Below are 18,610 nucleotides of genomic sequence, written 5' to 3' on the forward strand. Positions count from 1 at the left end.
ATACAATCAGTAATACTGTAATAACTCTGTATGATGACAAATGGTAACTAGACCTACAGTGGTGATTATAATATATGAAAATAGCGAATCACTATACCTGAAACTAATACAGTATTGTTTGTCAATTATAATTCAATTAAAAAGATACCAGTGAATTCTACTAGACAGAAGTACATTTCCCTCTCATATTCAAGGAGTCCAGCGGCAGGTGGTGGAAAGTTAGCGTGGTGCACCACAGTGTGAGGAGCCCGGCCTCTTTCTAACTGGTTGCTCTTCAGCGTGTGGCTTTCACTCACAGTTTCCTCATGGTCTAAAATAGCTGCTGTGCTCTAGTCATCATGTCCATGTTCTAGCCATTAGAAAGGATTAATTGGAGACAAAGAAAACATCTCTTCTCTTTAAAGACATTTTGCTTGTTTTCTCTTGAGCACATCTAGCAAGGAAAGCAAGGCAACAGTCTCTTCTGAGGGTAACCATGTGCTCTGCTAAAAACATAAAAGTCTAACCCTCAGGAAGAAGGGAGCTCAGGCATTCGAGACAACCAGCAGTCCTGCAGCACCCTCCACTCTGCCGCCCAGAAATAAGGTTCACTACTCCTCTTAAAAAGCATTTATTGAGTTTTGGCTGGGCTGGGTCTTCCCTGCTGTGCTCGGGCGGGGGACTGTGGCGCGTGAGCGTCGCACTGTGGTGGCTTCTCCTGTTGTTGAGCACAGGCTCTAGGCATGGGCTCAGTAGTTGCACCACTCAGGCTGAGTAATTATGGCCCACAGACTTAATTAATCTTTGACTTGTGGGATCTTCCTGGACTAGGGATCAAACCCATGTCCCCTGCATTGGCAGGAGGAGTCTTAGCCACTGGGTGACTTTGGAAGTGTCACTTTTTATTTTGTATTGAGGTATAGCTGATTAATACTGTTGTGATAGTTTCAGGGGAACAGCAAAGGGACTCAAAGACACATGCACATGCATCCATTCTCCCCTAAACCCCCCTCCCATCCAGGCTGCCACGTAACATTGAGCAGAGTCCCTGCGCTACCGTAGGTCCTTGTTGTTATCCATTTTAAATATAGCAGTGTGTGACTGTCCATCCCAGACTCCCCAACTATCCCTTTCCCCTACCCTTCCCCCTGGCAACCATAAAGTTGCTTATTTTTTTAAAGATGACATAATCTGAAAAAAATGGACTTGAATTTAAGATTTAGCCTTTTAGATATACACAGAATGTTAGCAGTTCTGGGAGTGAGTATGAGGGACTTTCCCTGTGGGGTTACATATTTCTGTACATTTGAACTTTACAATAAGTCAGAATTGCACATGTAACTGAAAAAAAAGGCATTTAAAATAAATATAGTCTATGCTCTCCTTGAATAAAACAGTATGTGCTCAGAACTATACAGACAATTTAAAAAAAAATTTTTTTTTCTGGCCACACTGTGCGGCTTGTGGGATCTTAATTCCCTGACCAGGGATCGAACCCAGGCTCCCAGCAATGAAAGACTCCATTCCTAATCACTGGACCACCAGGGAATTTCCAATAACTAAAGACCAGTTTAATCTCTCACAATTTCACCCTTCAGAGAGATCCTCATTAATATTTTGATACAATACCGTCAGTCTTCTTCATATATTTGGATATGTGAGACAGACCAGATAGACAGATAGGTAGACACATTCTGAAAACAAACTTAGGATCGTTCTGAATATATTTTTTTCCAAAATTGTATTATGAAAACCTTCAAACAGACGGCTAGAGGAATTGTTCAGCGAAAACCCACACCCATCACCCAGATTCTCCCACTGACTTTATCACATAAAAATCATCATATAAAATACCCAGCGAGATAGAGTTTTTCAAATTATCTTTTCAAACAAAGACCTGTTTTTGGTGTGCATGTCTATGCATTCTACATGTACGGACGCATGTTACCACCACAGTCAGGATTCAGAACAGTGCCATCATCCTCAATACACTCCCTCTCGCCATCCCTAAGTGGGCACACCCTTCCCCATCCCTAGCCTGGGAGCCACGGAGCTACTCTCATCGCCACTGCTTTGTCTCTTCCAGACAATCACATAAATCGGAGCGCACAGCGCGCGTTGTTTGAGCCTGGCTTCTTTCACCCACGGTTATGCGTAGCAAGAGTTCGTTCCTTCTTATTGCCGGGTTCCCTAAATGAACCATAGTTCATGACTCCACTCTCCCAATTTGGGTTGCTTCCAGTTTTGGGTGATCATGAATACAGCTGCTATCACCATTCATTTTTTCAGTCCTGTGTATTTTCGGCCACACTGGTTCTCCGCTGCTGTCCGCGGGTGTTCTCCAGTCGTGGCCACACGGGGCTCCTCTCTAGCTGCAGTGCACAGGCTTCGCACTGCGGAGGCTTTCCTTGATGCGGGCTTGGGCTCTAGGCTCATGGGCTCAGTTGTTGTGGTACACAGGCTTGGTTGCCCCGGGGCATGTGGAATCCTCTTGGACCGGAGATCCAACTCATTTCCCCTGCGTTGGCAGGTGGATTCTTAACCACTGGACCACCAGGGAAGTCCTCAACATTCTTGTATAGGTGTTTGTGTGAATGTAACAAACATTAGGGAGTATCTAGAAGTGGAATTGCTGGGTCATTGATGTTCCAATTTGCACCTACCCAATGGCTAAGGAGCCTGGAAGGCTGCAGTCCATGGGGTCACTAAGAGTCGGACACAACTGAGTGATTTCACTTTCGCTTTTCACTTTCATGCATTGGAGAAGGAAATGGCAACCCACTCCAGTATTCTTGCCTGGAGAATCCCAGGGACGGGGGAGCCTAGTGGGCTGCCGTCTATGGAGTCGCACAGAGTCACACACGACTAAAGTGACTTAGCAGCAGCAATGGCTAATGATGAAAGGTTGCTGCTGTGAGACATGTGCCATGCTGGGCGTGTGCTATGCCGGGATTCATGTCCTCCAGAGGAGAGGAATTTGATCTGGAGCCTGAGACGAGACTTGACCACCTGAAGCCTTTGTGTAGCAAAGTTTTACTAAAATATAATAGAGATAGGGAAAGCTTCTGACATAGACATCAGAAGGGGACAGAAAGAGTGTCCCCTTGCTAGTTTTTAGCAAGGTGTAAAATTGCCTAGTGAGATCTAGCCATTATGCTAACTCATTTATTTTATATTCTTTGTGATGCAGAGTAAATTCTGAATTTTCCTTCCAAATTAAACATACAGACAGTACAGAGAATAATGTAATGATTATGTGTGTACCACTCTGTATGGACAAGTGTCATATTTTGTCACTTCTCTGCACTCTCTAGCACCCTTTCTAAAAGTGATGTTCTTTATTTTCCTCCCAGATGATTGCTCTAGCACTGCAGATACCACTACCGGAATTTCTTCATCCTTTCCACAAAATACTTTCTTATCTCTTACATGTAAAACATAATTGTTCTTCAGAAGGGAAAGGATGAGATGCTCAGCAGTGTTTTTTATATAGAGCTAATAGGTCACAGGGAGAAATGTAGGTTAATTTCCAGCTTATTATCTCTTAGCATTTTTTTTTAGGAATTCTGTTTATTGTGCCTTGTGTGTGTCTGTCAATATTGATAACCTTATGGTGTGCCATGAATAAGGATACTAAATGTTTACCTTTGCTAATAAGTTAAGGTTTTGTTTTGAGAATCAAAAACAAAAGGTGTCTTTTGAGCAACTGTTATATTTGACATGTATACTGATTGATAAACCCTATTTTACACAAAGAATAATTAGATAAAATTTTTCTTTTCTAGTTTTCTGATGTGAGTTGTATTCTGTGTTGGTGATGGAAAACTATGCTGTTAAAGATAATCCAAATGTAGAGCTCTTTAGAAATGAGATGCTCTCCTAATTAGTGAAGCTGCCTCATTCATATTAAATTTTTCATACATTTTGCTGTGGCTATGAGAGTTTCTGTAGCGCCCCACCCCCCATTCAGATATGGAAATCCTAACACCCCTCCTAGCCGGCTCACCCTGCTGCCATTGTGATGGCATTAGGTGGGGGGGGCCTTTGGGAGGTGATGAGGTTTTCAGAATGGAGCCCTTCTGATGGAATTGGTGCCCTTTGAAAAACTCCAAAGAGCTTCTTCCCTTTTTCTGTCATGTGAGGATATAGCCAGAAGACCATCCATCATCTATGAAGCAGGAAGCTGATTCTCACCAGATATCAAATCTGTTGGTGCTTTAATTTGGACTTCCTGGCTCCAGAACTGTGAGAAATAAATTTCTGTTGTTTATACACCACCCAGTCTATGGTATTTTGTTGAATAAACAGCCTAAATGGACTAGGGCATATTAAACATGTTTAAAGGATAGAAAAGGAAAATAGAAAATTAAATGGATAAAATTGGTAGCGAACATAGGGGTATATTGTGCTTGGTAAAATGGAACTTCTTCTTAAAAGTTGACATAATGTTGAAATTGAGAACACTTAAGTAATAGATGAACTGATGTTAGACTTCTACATACATAAAACTAGATTTCTGCATTTAAAGTCTTTTATTTCTTTAAATTTAATTGTAGGTGTAGTATATTTCAAATTATCTTCAAAATGAAAAAGCAAAATCTTAGGGTTTCACTTAACTCAATGAAGAGTCAATCTACTCCCTCCCTCTCAAAATTCCTCTTTGATCTTTTGGGTTGATGAAAGGTAGGGAGGGGTGAATTTTAAAATTGATGGTTCTCAGTTGGAAAATAGGTAGGTCACTTATCTCAGCTGAAATTAAATGATTTATTTACTTATGGATTGAAAATTCTACATGAACAGTAAATACTTGCTGTCTCTTTTTTCTTCATGTAATCTTTTAGATATTTGTAAGTATTGGATAAATGAACTACTTTATAGTTAGTTCAGGACTACTTTTAGACAGCTCTTGGGACTAATGAACTCTAGGCTTCAGAACTTTTAAATAATTTTAAGTAAAGATGAGCTAGAGGTCAGCCTGGGCTTGGGCCAGAGACCCACTTCACTGCCTGTGCTTGCCCTGAATTGACAAGGCATTTCTAGGAGGGTGTGTATGTGCGTGTGCACCAGATTTTGAGAAACTGGAGCTGATCACTCTTCAGCGTACTAAGGTTTTCTTTCAAACAATTAAGATCTGATTCCTGTATGTGCTTGTTTAGCTACCTACTGTGTTTAAAATGGCAATAATTTACAATAGTATTCATTTTGTGTTCTTATTCTGACATCTTTCCTTAGTTCTTTTTTATAAAGGAAACAGGTTGGATTAAGTGATCTCCTAGGTAATTTTCAGTTTGGATATTATATGTTCACTTTCTTCTTTTTAAAATATATGTGTATATTTTCATTAAAAACATTTAAAACACAGAGTAAATAATATAGGAAATATTCATTTACTCACCACTCAGAACTATAGATTATGCAAATTTTGATCCTTTGAGAAACAAATGCAGTCTTACATATTCACTTGTAGGCACCTCATGCCCAAGTCCTATTAATTCTCTCTTTACCTAAGGTGACTTCCCTGGTGGCTCAGATGGTAAAGTGTCTGCCTACAACATGGGAGACCTGGGTTCAATCCCTGGGTTGGGAAGATCTCCTGGAGAAGGAAATGGCAACCCACTCCAGTATTCTTGCCCGGAAAATCCCATGGATGGAGGAACCTGGTAGGCTACAATCCATGGGGTTGCAAAGAGTCAGACACCACTGAGCGACATTTACTTTATGTCTGTTAGCAAGCTTATTAATCAGATGAGAGAGACACCTCTAGGTTGAGGGAGTTTCACCAGGCCCCTCTCCCACAATATGCATTTTTGAGATAGGATGGCACAAGGAGTGTCATTCCCAGCCATAAAACAATTGACATGCATACTAGTTTGTTGAGCCATTATCAGTCCAAGGTTTGAGAAAAGAAAGAAAAAAGGTTAGTCTTAGGCAGAAGCAGTTTCATCAACACAGAGTTAAAAGAAGCTTCTTAATTTTGTGTAGAGAGGAAAAGAATGTCTGTCACCGGCAGTGCATTTCTTCCTGCCGCTTGGGGACCTCTGGCCTTCCTACCTGTTACCCTCTCAATGACATTAAGTATCTTTGTGTGTGCTTATTTGCCATCTGTATATCCCCTCGGATGACGTGTCTGTGCAGATTTTTAGCCTGTTTAAAACAGGTTGGTTGTTTTCTTACTGTTCAGTTCTAAGAGTTTTTAATGAATTTTGAATACGTCTTTCATCAAATATATGATTTACAAACATTGTCTCTCAGCCTATAATTTGTCTTTTAGTTCTCCTTTATAATTTTTTTTGGTCTTTTCATTCTCTTAACAGTAACAGATACTTTTGATAAACTGATAAAGTCCAATTTATCAGGGTTTTTTTTTTTCATGAATCTCGGTTTTAGTGTCATGCTTTAGGAACACATTGATTAATCGCAGGTCATGAAGATTTTCTATGTTTTCTTCCAGACATTTTATAGTTTCAGGTTTAGATCTATAACTCACTTTAAGTTAATTTTAGTATACTGTGTGAAGTTTAGGACAAGATTCCCTTTTCTCTCACATAGTCTTCTAGTTGTTCCAGAACCATTTGTTGAAAAGACTGTCCTTTCCCCAGTGAATTGCTCTGCACCTCTGTCAAAATCCATTGACTGTATTTACGTGGATTTATTTCTGGGCTCTCTATTCTGTTTCATTGATCTATGTGTCCTCTCCTCTGACCACACTATACTCTTGATTAACGTTGCAAGCCTGTTCTGTCCTAAAATCAGATCATCTCATTCCTTCAACTTCATTCTTTTTTAGAATTGTTTCTAGCTATTCTAGTTTCTTGGCCGTTCCATGTAAACTTTAGAATCAGCTTTTCTGTATCTATAAGAATTCCTGCTGGGATCTGATTGGAACTGTGTTGAATCTACAGATCAATTTTATGAATTGTGTCCCCCAAAAAGATCCACTTAAGTCCTAACTGGGGCCCAACACATCACCTCAGAATGTGAATTCATTTGGATAGAGTCATTGTAGATGCAATTAGTTAAGATGAGGTCACAGCGGGAGAGGGTGAGTCCTCAGTCTGAGGTCCCCACAAGAGAGACAGACACAGGGCGAGCACTAGGTTGGCCACAGAGGCAGATGTTTGAGTGCTGCAGCCGCCAGCCGAGGGCCACCCAGGACTGCAGGGAAAGATCCTCCCCTGGAGGCTTCAGAGACAGAATGATTCCGTTGACACCTTGATTTCAGATCTCCAGCTTCCAGAGCTGTGAGACAATAAATTTCCATTGTTTTAAGCTACCCAGTTTGTGGTACTTTGTTACAGCAAATATGATTGGTCTGGGGAGAAACAACATCCTTACTCTGCTGAGCCTTCCAATCCATGAACACGTTATGTTTCTCCGTGTATTTAGATCGTCTTTTATATATTTCATCAACATTTTACAGTTTTCAGCATAGACATCTTGCATATGTTTTGCTAGGTTTATACCCAAGTATTTCTTTACTGTTTTTTTCTTTTTGGAGTCATTATAAATAGTATTTACTGTCTTTTTGTTTCCAGTTGTTCACTGCTAGCATATAGAAATATGATTGATTTTTGTGTGTTAACCTTGTACCTTGCAGCCACAATGAACTCAGTTATCACGTCTAAGAGTTCTAGAAATCTGTGGCATTTCTGATGCGCTTACTCTCTTCAAAAAATTATATTAATGGCTATAAAACTTTCAGTGATATTTAATTCTTATTTTAGCAATTCCCTCCTGTTGGACATTTATATTCTTTCCTTTTATTATTACTATTATTTTCAACGATGGAATGAATTTCAGATTTTGAGACATAAATCTCTAACACCCTTTTCTAATTATGTCAGATGTGAGACTCCTAGACATGGAATTAGCTGGTCAAAAGGCTGAACCCTCCTCAAGCTTACGTAGGGCTCAGCTGCTTTCCAGGAAGGTCAAGCCAACAGCTTCCCATCAGCTACATGTGGAGCACTCAATGCTCTGAAACACAGCCAACTTCAGGAATTATCACTTTAAAGCTCATTGCCATTTGACAGGAGGAAAACAGTATCTCCCTTGCATTTTAAAATTATCCTTTCTAAAATGCCCACCTGTACCATCCCTGCTCAACACCCTCCATGGCTCCCTAGTACCTTCAGAATAAAGTCATGCCCCAGGCTGACAGGTGGATTCCCCAAATTAGCTCCAATTCACTCCCTTCACTGCTTCCTTCTACCCCAGGCACTACAACTTGGCTGGTTATTTCCAGAGCCTACAACAAAAGCTTGTTCCCCACCAATGCCCTGCCCATGTTGTCTGCTCAACCTGGAACTCAGGTGTGCTTGCCCTGCCTACCCCTCACCAAGGGGGTACCTAGGAGAAGTTTAGAGTGAGGATCTTGAACCAGACTAACTGTGTTCCAGCCTACCTCTGCTGTGTGACCTTTGGAAAGTTACTTAACCTCTCTGTGCCTCAATTATCGCAAGAGTAAAATGGCAGTAAGGAAAGCAGCTACCTCACAGGGTTGTTGCAAGGATTATGAGTTCATTAAGAGTATATCAACTCTATCTGGCATTTGGGAAGTATTAATACATCTTTACTACTATTGTTACTGTTATTCATAGCTGCCCCCTCCCTAACCTGGTCTATCATCCATAGGAAACAGCTCACTGCCACTATTCTTATTCCATTGTGTTTCTTCTTAAACACACGAGCTGCATGTTTCTCATCTAAATGAAGCTAATAACCTCACCCCTGTTTCACAGACTCACGGTGATGATTTAAAGAGCTAATAGGTATCTGAGTGTTGTGTTTTCTTTTAACCTTTTGGCCGCACCTCAGGTATGTGAAATCCTATTAAAATAGTTTCCTGACAAGGGCTCAAAACCATGCCCCCTGGAGTGGAAGCACAGAGTCTTTACTGCTGGACACCAGAGAAGTCCCCTGAGTGCTATATTTTTCTTTTAGTTTTTTAAATTTTATTATTGGAGTGTAAGCAAATTTGGAAAATTCAGCAGTAGCCACAGGACTGGAAAAGGTCAGTTTTCATTCCAATCCCAAAGAAAGGCAATGCCAAAGAATGCTCAAACTACCACACAATTGCACTCATCTCACATGCTAGTAAAGTCATGCTCAAAATTCTCCAAGCCAGGCTTCATCAGTACGTGAACGGAGAACGTCCAAATGTTCAATCTGGTTTTAGAAAAGGCAGAGGAACCAGAGATCAAATTGCCAACATCCGCTGGATCATCGAAAAAGCAAGAGAGTTCCAGAAAAACATCTATTTCTGCTTTATTGACTATGCCAAAGCCTTTGACTGTGTAGATCACAATAAACTGTGGAAAATTCTTCAAGAGATGGGAATACCAGACCACCTCACCTGCCTCTTGAGAAATCTGTATGCAGATCAGGAAGCAACAGTTAGAACTGGACATGGAACAACAGACTGGTTCCAAATAGGAAAAGGAGTACGTCAAGGCTGTATATTATCACCTTGCTTATTTAACTTATATGCAGAGTACATCATGAGAAATGCTGGGCTGGAGGAAGCACAAGCTGGAATCAAGACTGCCTGGAGAAATATCAATAATCTCAGATATGCAGATGACACCACCCTTATGGCAGAAAGTGGAGAAGAACTAAAGGGCCTCTTGATGAAGGTGAAAGAGGAGAGTGAAAAAGTTGGCTTAAAGCTCAACATTCAGAAAACGAAGATCATGGCATCCAGTCCCACCACTTCATGGCAAATAGATGGGGAAACAGTAGAAACAGTGGCTGACTTTTTATTTTTCTGGGCTCCAAAATCACTGCAGATGGTGATTGCAGCCATGAAATTAAAAGACACTTACTCCTTGGAAGAAAAGTTATGACCAACCTAGACAGCATATTAAAAAGCAGAGACATCACTTTGTCAACAAAGGTCCATCTAGTCAAGGCTATGGTTTTTCCAGTGGTCATGTATGGATGTGAGAGTTGGACTATAAAGAAAGCTAAGCGCTGAAGAATTCATGCTTTTGAACTGTGGTGTTGGAGAAGACTCTTGAGAGTCCCTTGGACTGCAAGGAGATCCAACCAGTCCATCCTAAAGGAGATCAGTCTTGGGTGTTCATTGGAAGGACGGATGTTGAAGCTGAAACTCCAATACTTTGGCCACCTGATGAGAAGAGCTGACTCATCTGAAAAGACCCTGATGCTGGGGAAGATTGAGGGCAGGAGGAGAAGGGGATGACTGAAGATGAGACAGTTAGATGGCATCACTGACTCAATGGACATGGGTTTGGGTGGACTCCAGGAGTTGGTGATAGACAGGGAGGCTTGGCATGCTGCAGTTCATGGGGTCGCGAAGAGTCGGACACAACAAATTTGTGTTAGTTTCTGCTGTACAATGAAGTGAATCAGCCATATGTATACATATATCCCTTCCCTCTTGCTGAGTGCTTTTTAATATTGGGTATCACTCTGCTTCCCTGGTGGCTCTTTACAGAATCTGCCCGCAATGTCGGAGGCCTGGTTCAATCCCTGGGTTGGGAAGATCCCTGGAGAGAGGAATGGCACCCACTGCAGTATTCCTGCCTGGAGAATTCCATGGACAGTGGAGCCTGGTGGGCTACAGTCTGTGGCATTGCAAACAGTTGGACACGACTGAGTGAATCACACACACACAATCTGTTGAGGGTTATCATCTCTGGCTGCCCCCACTGTGGAAGGAAGGAACAGAAAAAGCTAAGAGGTATGACTGATGGGGGCTTCCCTGCTGGCTCACAAGGTAAAGAATCTTCCTGCAACGCAGGACATCTGGGTTCGATCCCTGGGTTGGGAAGATCCATGGAGAAGGGTATGGCAACTGACTCCAGTATTCATGCCTGGATAATCTCCACGGACAGAGGACCCTGGTCGGCTACAGTGCATGGGGCTGAAGAGTCAGACACAACTAAGCGACTAAGCACAGTAAGCACTGTGCTGCTTCACTGAGTGCTCACCCTCCAACGCAGCAGTCGGGGCCCTGGTAGGAAAGGGGACCCCAACCCAGGGGCTTCAACAGACTTCAGCAGAGGGGCTCTTTACAAGGGTGCTGTCCGGTGAAGGATATCAGAGAAGGGTGATGTGGCACTGGGACCAGCAATGGCAGGAATTCCTATAATCCCCAAGGCTGAAAGGGCAAGGCCAGATGCTAGTTCCTGGAGCTGTGGTTATTCAGAGACGCAGGGGCAGCCAAACCAGGGACAAAGCAGAGGATGAAGGACCCCCAACTTTTCTTCTCCTCTGCTAGTGCGTACTGCCCAAGAGAAAGCCAGCTGAGGAGGGGGCCCGGGGACAAGGGTCAAGGGGTCAGCCTCCGAGGCATTGCGCTGGTTGGAGCAGGGGTGGATGAAGGAGAATCACATGCACAGTGTGGGGGCGGGGAGGCGGGCAGGACTGTGCCCCACCACCGCCTCCCATTTTGCGGATGAGAAGATGGAGACCCAGAGACAGGAAGTAACGTGCCTGCTGGCATAGAGCTGGGAAGGCGGGGCTGGGAGAGAACAGTGAGGCTCTAGGCTGTGGTCCCTCGGCCCAACCACCCAGGACAGGCCACCGGCCCCCAGGTGGTTATCAGGACCCGGGGCGGCAGCTCCCACCCCTTCTGGGTCCCTCCTTTTTCCCTCCCTTCCTCTCACTTGTCCATGCTCCCACCTTCGGTCGGCCTGGACCCCGGGAGGGCTTTCGGCTCTCTTTCCTGTCTCTGTCCTTCTCCACTTTCTCTCTCCTCCCATTTCCTCGGTCTCCCTCCGGCAGCCTCTCCTACAGCGGGGTCTGACTCTCACCCGTTTCCCCAGCTCAGTTCCTGCATTACCACCCACTCCAGACGCACCCCGGTGCCCCGCCAGAGCCTCGGTCCCCCGCTCTCCGGGCGAGCCCGGCCCCCGACGCGCCGCCCTGCCGCCGCCGGCGCTCTGCCCGCCCCTGCGGCAGGCGCGGGGGCCGGGCCGGCGGGAGGGGCGGGGAGAGCGCGGCTGGCGCGGCGCCCGGCCTGAGTCACACGCATGAGGCAGCGTGAGTCAGGCGCGGAGGGAAGTCCCTACGGAAGGGGCTTTCGGAGCCGCAATCGAATCGCAAGGAAAGAGAAAGTGTTCGGAACGCGCCTCTGACACAGTGACCTTGTGTGAGCCCGGGCCGTACACACCCAACACCCTCTCCGTAGACGACAACACGCACACCCCCAGCGCACCGAGGGGAGGGCCCGGCCCGCGGTTCCGGGCCGGCACTCTGCATCTAGGGTCCCAGGGGCTCTTTCGGTCTATTTCCTCCACTAGGCAAACCTCCTAGCTTCCAGCACCGCTGGTCTGCTGCCAGACCCCCAGACTCATTTGTCCACACGCCGTGGGGGGCACGGGGTCAAGAAGGACCCCTTCCGGCTCGAGCAGTTCACCCTGTGGAAGCCCGCGGGGTGGCAGGAGGAGACGGGAGATCGGCAACCTGGGAGGTCCTGTAGGATGAAAGATCCCCTCCCTTAGGCTCCCCTACTAACCCTCCAAGACTGACCCGGAATTAGATTGGTTCCATTCAATTAAACAAATATTTATTGAACACCTATAATAAAAGAAAAACCCAGTGCCAGGCTCTGAAAACCTTAAATACAACCCTGAACAAAACAGTGAGCAAAAATATGTGGACTCTTGCCTTCCAAGAACGGACATTCTGGGGAGGTGGGAAGACAATAACTAACTAAACGATTCAGACCAGCACAGTCCAACAGAAACAGAATGAAAGGCGCCCACGCAATGTAAGCTGCAATGGCGACAAGAGGCACATGAAGTCAATTTTAATGACAGATTTCCTTTAAGCCAATACACCCAAATATTACCATATACAGACTACTACTACTATTTCTACATTTTAAAAAATACTTAGGCTTGGAAAGCCAGTGAGGACTTCACAGTATTTCCATCACATCTGAATTCAAACTCATCACATATGGAGTGCTCAGCCACCACCTGTATCAACTGGTAACATGGTGGGCAGCAGAATCGAGATGTCAGATAAGGCCTCTGAATGTTTCAAAAGTAGAGCAGGGTAGCAGGGAGAGCCCAGTGGGGTGGAGCAGGATTCAGAAAAGTGAGGCAGCAGATAGTCTGCATCCTGGCTCTGCACTGGCCTTGGCAAGTCTCCTGACCTCATGGATGGCCCCAGTTTCCTCACCTATGAAATGGGGACATGATTCCTCCTGTGTGGATGGGAGTAATGTACATTCTTTAGTATAGTTTTGTCCCCCCTACCAACCCCGCCCCGGGGGGGGGCGGGGGGGCCCCCCCCGCAGCTGTCTATAACAGCAGCCAGCACAGAGCTTCCCAATCCCAGTCACGTCCCCTCCATTCCCAGCACCTAATGGCCACAAAGACATCCCAGCTCCCCCCACCCATCTCCAGACCTTCCATTTTTTATCCATCTCTACCCCTTACCACAGCAACATCTTTCAACACAGTTCAGGTCTTTCAACCTCAATTTCACTCTGTGAGGGGTACTTGAGTTCTTGAGAGTAAAGTATTATAAGACTTCCAGGGAACCAAGCCACCACCTTAAGCTGAACGAGGCAGTGCCCAGATGGTGGGGCACCAGGTGCCAACCTTACCGTACTGAGATGACTTCCTTCTTTAGAAACTAGAAGGATTTATGCCCATGAAAGCTATCCTGCCGCCAAAGTCTCACGAAAAGCAAAACTGCCAGAAAGGGGGATGCATAGGAACTGTGGACAGAGCCCAGGGAACACAGGTGGAGGAGGGTGGGTGGGAGGGGTTCTGGACCACCTTTACACCCCACCTCCAGGAGAGAAGACCCCCCAGGCCCAAAGGGAGTTTGAGGAACAACCAGCCCCTCCCTGGGGAACTCCAGGGCTGCTGAGGGGATGGGAGCAGGGCCCAGAACTGCCCGAAGGAGGCAGCAGGGTCTGGGCTCTGGATGCAGACCTGCCCTCACGCCACTCCACCCCCAAAGCCTGGGAACTGGCAGGGCACCCTGGATGGTGACCCAGAAACCTGGCTGTCAGCAGCTCCTGCCTGGCACTGCCCACACTGGGCTCCTGCTTTCGCCAGAGTCCCTGGCAGCTACCAGCAAGGCAGGCCTTTGGGTTTTCTCTGCTCACGGGCTCACTGCTCTAGGCCTAGAGACCTGTCCCTGCTGCTCGGATCCCAGTAGCCAGTATCTCCCACCATCCAGGCATCAGAGATAAGGCAACTGTGGGGGGAGGGGAGTGGGGGAGGGTTCACAGAGGGCCAACAGAGGGAAGATGCCCACCCTCGGGGCCACTCAGATAATTCAAGTCCTGGAGGGCAAGGCCGCTGACCTCTAGTGGCTGGAAAGTAATAAAGAAAGGAAGCAAAAGAAGGTGGCCACCAATTCACAGCGAGGACTAGGCCTTGGAGGACTGACGACCCCCAGGGCTCGCCAGGTGTAGAGACCTGGAGGCCGAGTGCCGAGAGGAACGAGGTCTAAGGCAGGCTGTCGGGGCGGGCGGCCGCTCGGCCCCTCCCCGCCGCCTCCCGGCCGGATCCTAGACCGGCAGGCCCGGCCAGCCTGCCGGCTCCCTCCTCCCGGGTCTCCCGCCAGTGGCCGCCGCCCCTCCCCCACCCCGCGAGCTCAGCCCCGCCCGCGGCCCCTTTCGCTCTCATTCATCTGTCCATTCACCAAACTTCTTCCGAGCCAAGGCCCCCTCGGGCCTGGGGCGAGTTTCTCGGGGCGCAGGAGAACCAAACAAAGCCCTGGAGGATCCCAACGAATCCCAGGGCTGGGGCTCTTCCCCCCACCCCAGCCCACCTCCTCCTCAGCCCGGGCCCCCGCCCTTCGACCTCCACCCTGCTTTCCTTTCCCAGTCGACTCAGGCCCTTGGCCCGCTGGTCTGAGTCCCGCGCAGCGTCCCATGCGCTTATGGTTCAGGCAGGCAGCAGCTCCTCCTGGGCATGCGCAGTATGGAGAAACCCCCGACCCCAGGGCCACACTGTCAACCCCAAGAAAAGTTGGGGGTGAGGGTTCAGAGTGGCATGGAGGGGACAAAGCACTATGTCTCCCTGGGCACGTCTCCCCACTCAGCAGCGTCTCCCCGCAAAGGCGGAATGAAGCCGGCAAGACTCCTTCAACCCCAGACTTCCCGCGGGAGGGAGCCTCCCCGCAGCTAGTTACGGAGAACAGTCACTTTTGAAGGTCCAGGGGTTAGTGGTCCCTTCCCAGGCCCAGAACACATCCCCACCTGAAAAGCAGGCAAGAAATAGAGACAAGAGAAACAGAAGTCAAAGACCACAGGAGACTCCTGAAAGCTTAAGAGTCTGTTCCAGAAGCGTGACGCGGGCGGGAACAGGTGGCTGCAGCCAGAGGACATGAGTTCTCAGGTTAAGGAGCTGTAGAGGACGACCTACCCCGCGGCGGTGGGGGGTGGAGACAAACCCATTCCAGGGCTTCAAAGACTTGTCCAGCCCACAGAGAAGGGAGTCAGGCCTGCCCTCGCTGCTCTAACACTTCCTTCCACAGGCTCATGTGCACAGGGCTTTCACAGGCTGCACGACTTTAAAGTGTGTGTTTTCAGTCATTCCTGAGTGGCAGGTGGCAGCATGTTTGGGGACATTTAACCTGCAGAGCTGCCTGCACTGGACATTCTCAGAAAGTACCTTAGGCCAAAGGGAAACTATTTTGTTCCAGGTGAGGTAAACCTTACCCTCTCCCAGAGCCCAGGCTGCTGAGCTACCACACTGCCCAGTCACCAACAAGCAACCCAGCCAGTCTGCCCAGCCACAAGGCCAAGATGGTTGTCAGGTAGCTGGCAGCTCCTGACTAAACCTGAGACCAAAAGGGAAAAAAAAGAAAACAATTTCCCACGATTGGTGGCAAACTAGAAAATCCGAAGGTAATTTCCACCAGAAATGAGTCTGGGCTCAGATCCCGTGATGATGGTGCAGCAACATTAACCTACTCACAAAAACCAGGTGTCTCCGTAAGGTGGAGAAGCCCTGTCTCACTCCCTTTGGGCCACTGTATCACTCCCATGATGACTTGCTGGGTTCCTTATTCTCTTCTTTGCCTTGAAGTTTGAGGACAGATTCCTAAACTGCCGGCCTGTGGTTTGGCCTCTAATCATTCTTCATTCAACACAGTTTTTGAGCCTGAATACTGAGTTAGGCCCTGGGGATACCCAGTGGACACAAAAGATAAAATTCCCTGCCTTCGTGGTGCTGGCCTTGCAGTGGGGAGAACTAACAGCAAATGCAATACATATCACTTTTATTGATAATAGTTCAATAGAAAAGTTAAAATTAGATAGCATGTCAGAAACTGGTAAGTGTTACAGGGGAGAAAAAAATGGGAGAAAAAACATGGTAAAGTGGGTCAGGGGTTGCTGGGGGAGATGTGCAATTTTAAATAGCATGGACGGGTAATACTGAACAGGAGACCTGAGGCACTGAGAGGTCAGGCCTTGAGGATGTCTAGCAGAAGAGCATGTCAGACGGAGGGAGTCGCAAGTGTAAAGGTCCTGAGGTGACCTCATGCCTGGCAGGTCTGGGGAACGATTGAGGAGGCTTGTGTGTCTAAAACAGAACCACAGGTAGGAGATGAGAGGCACAGGGGTATGGATGCAGGTAATACACTTGCAGGGCCTTCGTGAGGACTTTGTTTTCACTGTGTTAGACAGGAGCCCCTGGAGGATTTGAGAAGAGAAGGGACATGCCTAACGTTTTAGGCAGAATTTAACATTCAATGCTGGGAATTCGGTGTTTACAAAATCATTGGAAGAACTGGAGGAGCCAGCTCTGGGCTGAGTCTCCTAGAACAATACAAACTAAACTGCCTGCCTCTGTCCTGATTGGGGGATGGGGGTAGGAAATCAGGAGGCCCCACCTGAATGGCTTAGCTCTGATCCAGGGCAGAAGGCCCCTCCGCCACTACCCCTGCCTTTGACCTCACAAAGCTGGTGACCCCACATCTCCACAACCCACACAGCAAGACTCCCCTCACCTTGCTTCCGCCTTTCCAATTTCACTTTTTCAAAGGGGAACCTAATTCACATCCCAAACTATAGCTTCAAAGGAGTGTGAGAAGGGATGCTGAATGCCAGTTCACTGTGTATGTCAGAGCCCGAAGCCCATCTTATATCAGATGCCCTTCTCCCTCCCACACCTGGTTCCAAGGCCTCCTGGAATGCTCCACCTATACTCTGGGTCCCTGTCCTGTGTTCCCCATCACAGCAGGTACCACACTGATGAAGCCATGTACTTGTCTGTCTCCCCAACTCATTCAAAGTAAACCACTTGAAGACAGGGAATGTAGCTACCTTGTTCAAGGCCACATCTCCTATCTGGCCAGGCTGAGAGAAGGTAGCAAGCCTGTTCAGTGTGGGATAAAAGCAGTGGAGAGGAAAGTGGCAGAGTTCCAAGCTATTTAACCTCCCCTAGCATTGGTTTTAACACCTGTAGAATGGGGGCACTAGCATTACTGAACTAGTAGGGGGTTGAGGGCGCTAAGGGAACATAAATGTTTAGTATTTTCTCATCAGCTCCCCCTTTTCCTTAGGGTTTTTCCCAAGGCTGGAGAGGAGCTGGGCTTCCCTGGGCTCTGGCCCTGAAGTAGGCAGCTGATGAAGTTCATGGTGTCCTGGGGCCATGCAAGGTGGGCTGCTGGCTCAGGGCAGGGGGCAGAGAGGTGCCTGTCTCCTGGGCCCTCCTATTCATTGGAGAGCTTTTCCCTTGAAAGCTGGAAGCAGAAAAGGCCCTCCTCCCACTCTGGGCCTGCCAGGCTTCCTGGCAGCAGAGCTTGTGGTCAGCAGGGCCTGGAGGCCGGATCCTGCCAGATGACCAGATGTACTAGTAGCTGGGTGACTCTCCAAGAGAGTGGTCACTGTGCAGTAGAGTGACCCGACACCAAGCTTACCCAGGCCAATCCTGTTGATATGGTTGAGGTCAACCCCAGTTGAAATCGGCCAGGTCAGGTTCACGTCCCTAGTCGAGTCACAACTATTAATAGTACCTCCTTTTGCTCTTAAGTGCTCTGCTTGTCTCTAATAGCTGAGTATACATATCCTATGATCCAGGAATTCCTCTCTTAGGTGTGGACCCAACAGAAGTTTGCACATCTATTCACCAAGACATACGCTAGAACATTCGCAATAGCACTACTTGTAATAGCCCCAAACCAGAAACTATCCAGATGTCCTCAACAAGAGTGAATATCTAAACTGTGGTACATTCACATCATGTAACTTAGCAGCAGTGATAATGAACTTTCTGCAGCCATGTGTGCAATAACATGAATGAATCTCAGACAAATTGTTGGGTAAAGGAAACCAGGAATACCTAACAAATGATTTCTTCCATACAGTACACCTGGAAGGTGAAACCAAAGGATTCTAACAGAAGTTGGGACTGTGCCAAGAGGGAGCTGGAGATTTCTGTTTCTTTATCTGGATGCTGGGGACACAAGGGTGCTCACTTTATGAAAATGTACTGAGCTGAATAAAGAATTTGTGCATTTTCTATATGTACAGTTTTCATCAGGAAAAGGTTTACTTTAAAAAGTATCTTGGTTTAAACAATAGTAATTCCTGTCCCTCCTCTGCCCACCTCCTCCCATCTTCCTTGGAGGGCTGAACACACGTCATCATCACATCACACCTCACCCCCATGCCTTTTGGAAAATC

Source organism: Ovis canadensis, chromosome 20, assembly GCF_042477335.2.
Source record: "Ovis canadensis isolate MfBH-ARS-UI-01 breed Bighorn chromosome 20, ARS-UI_OviCan_v2, whole genome shotgun sequence".
Classification (NCBI taxonomy): domain Eukaryota; kingdom Metazoa; phylum Chordata; class Mammalia; order Artiodactyla; family Bovidae; genus Ovis; species Ovis canadensis.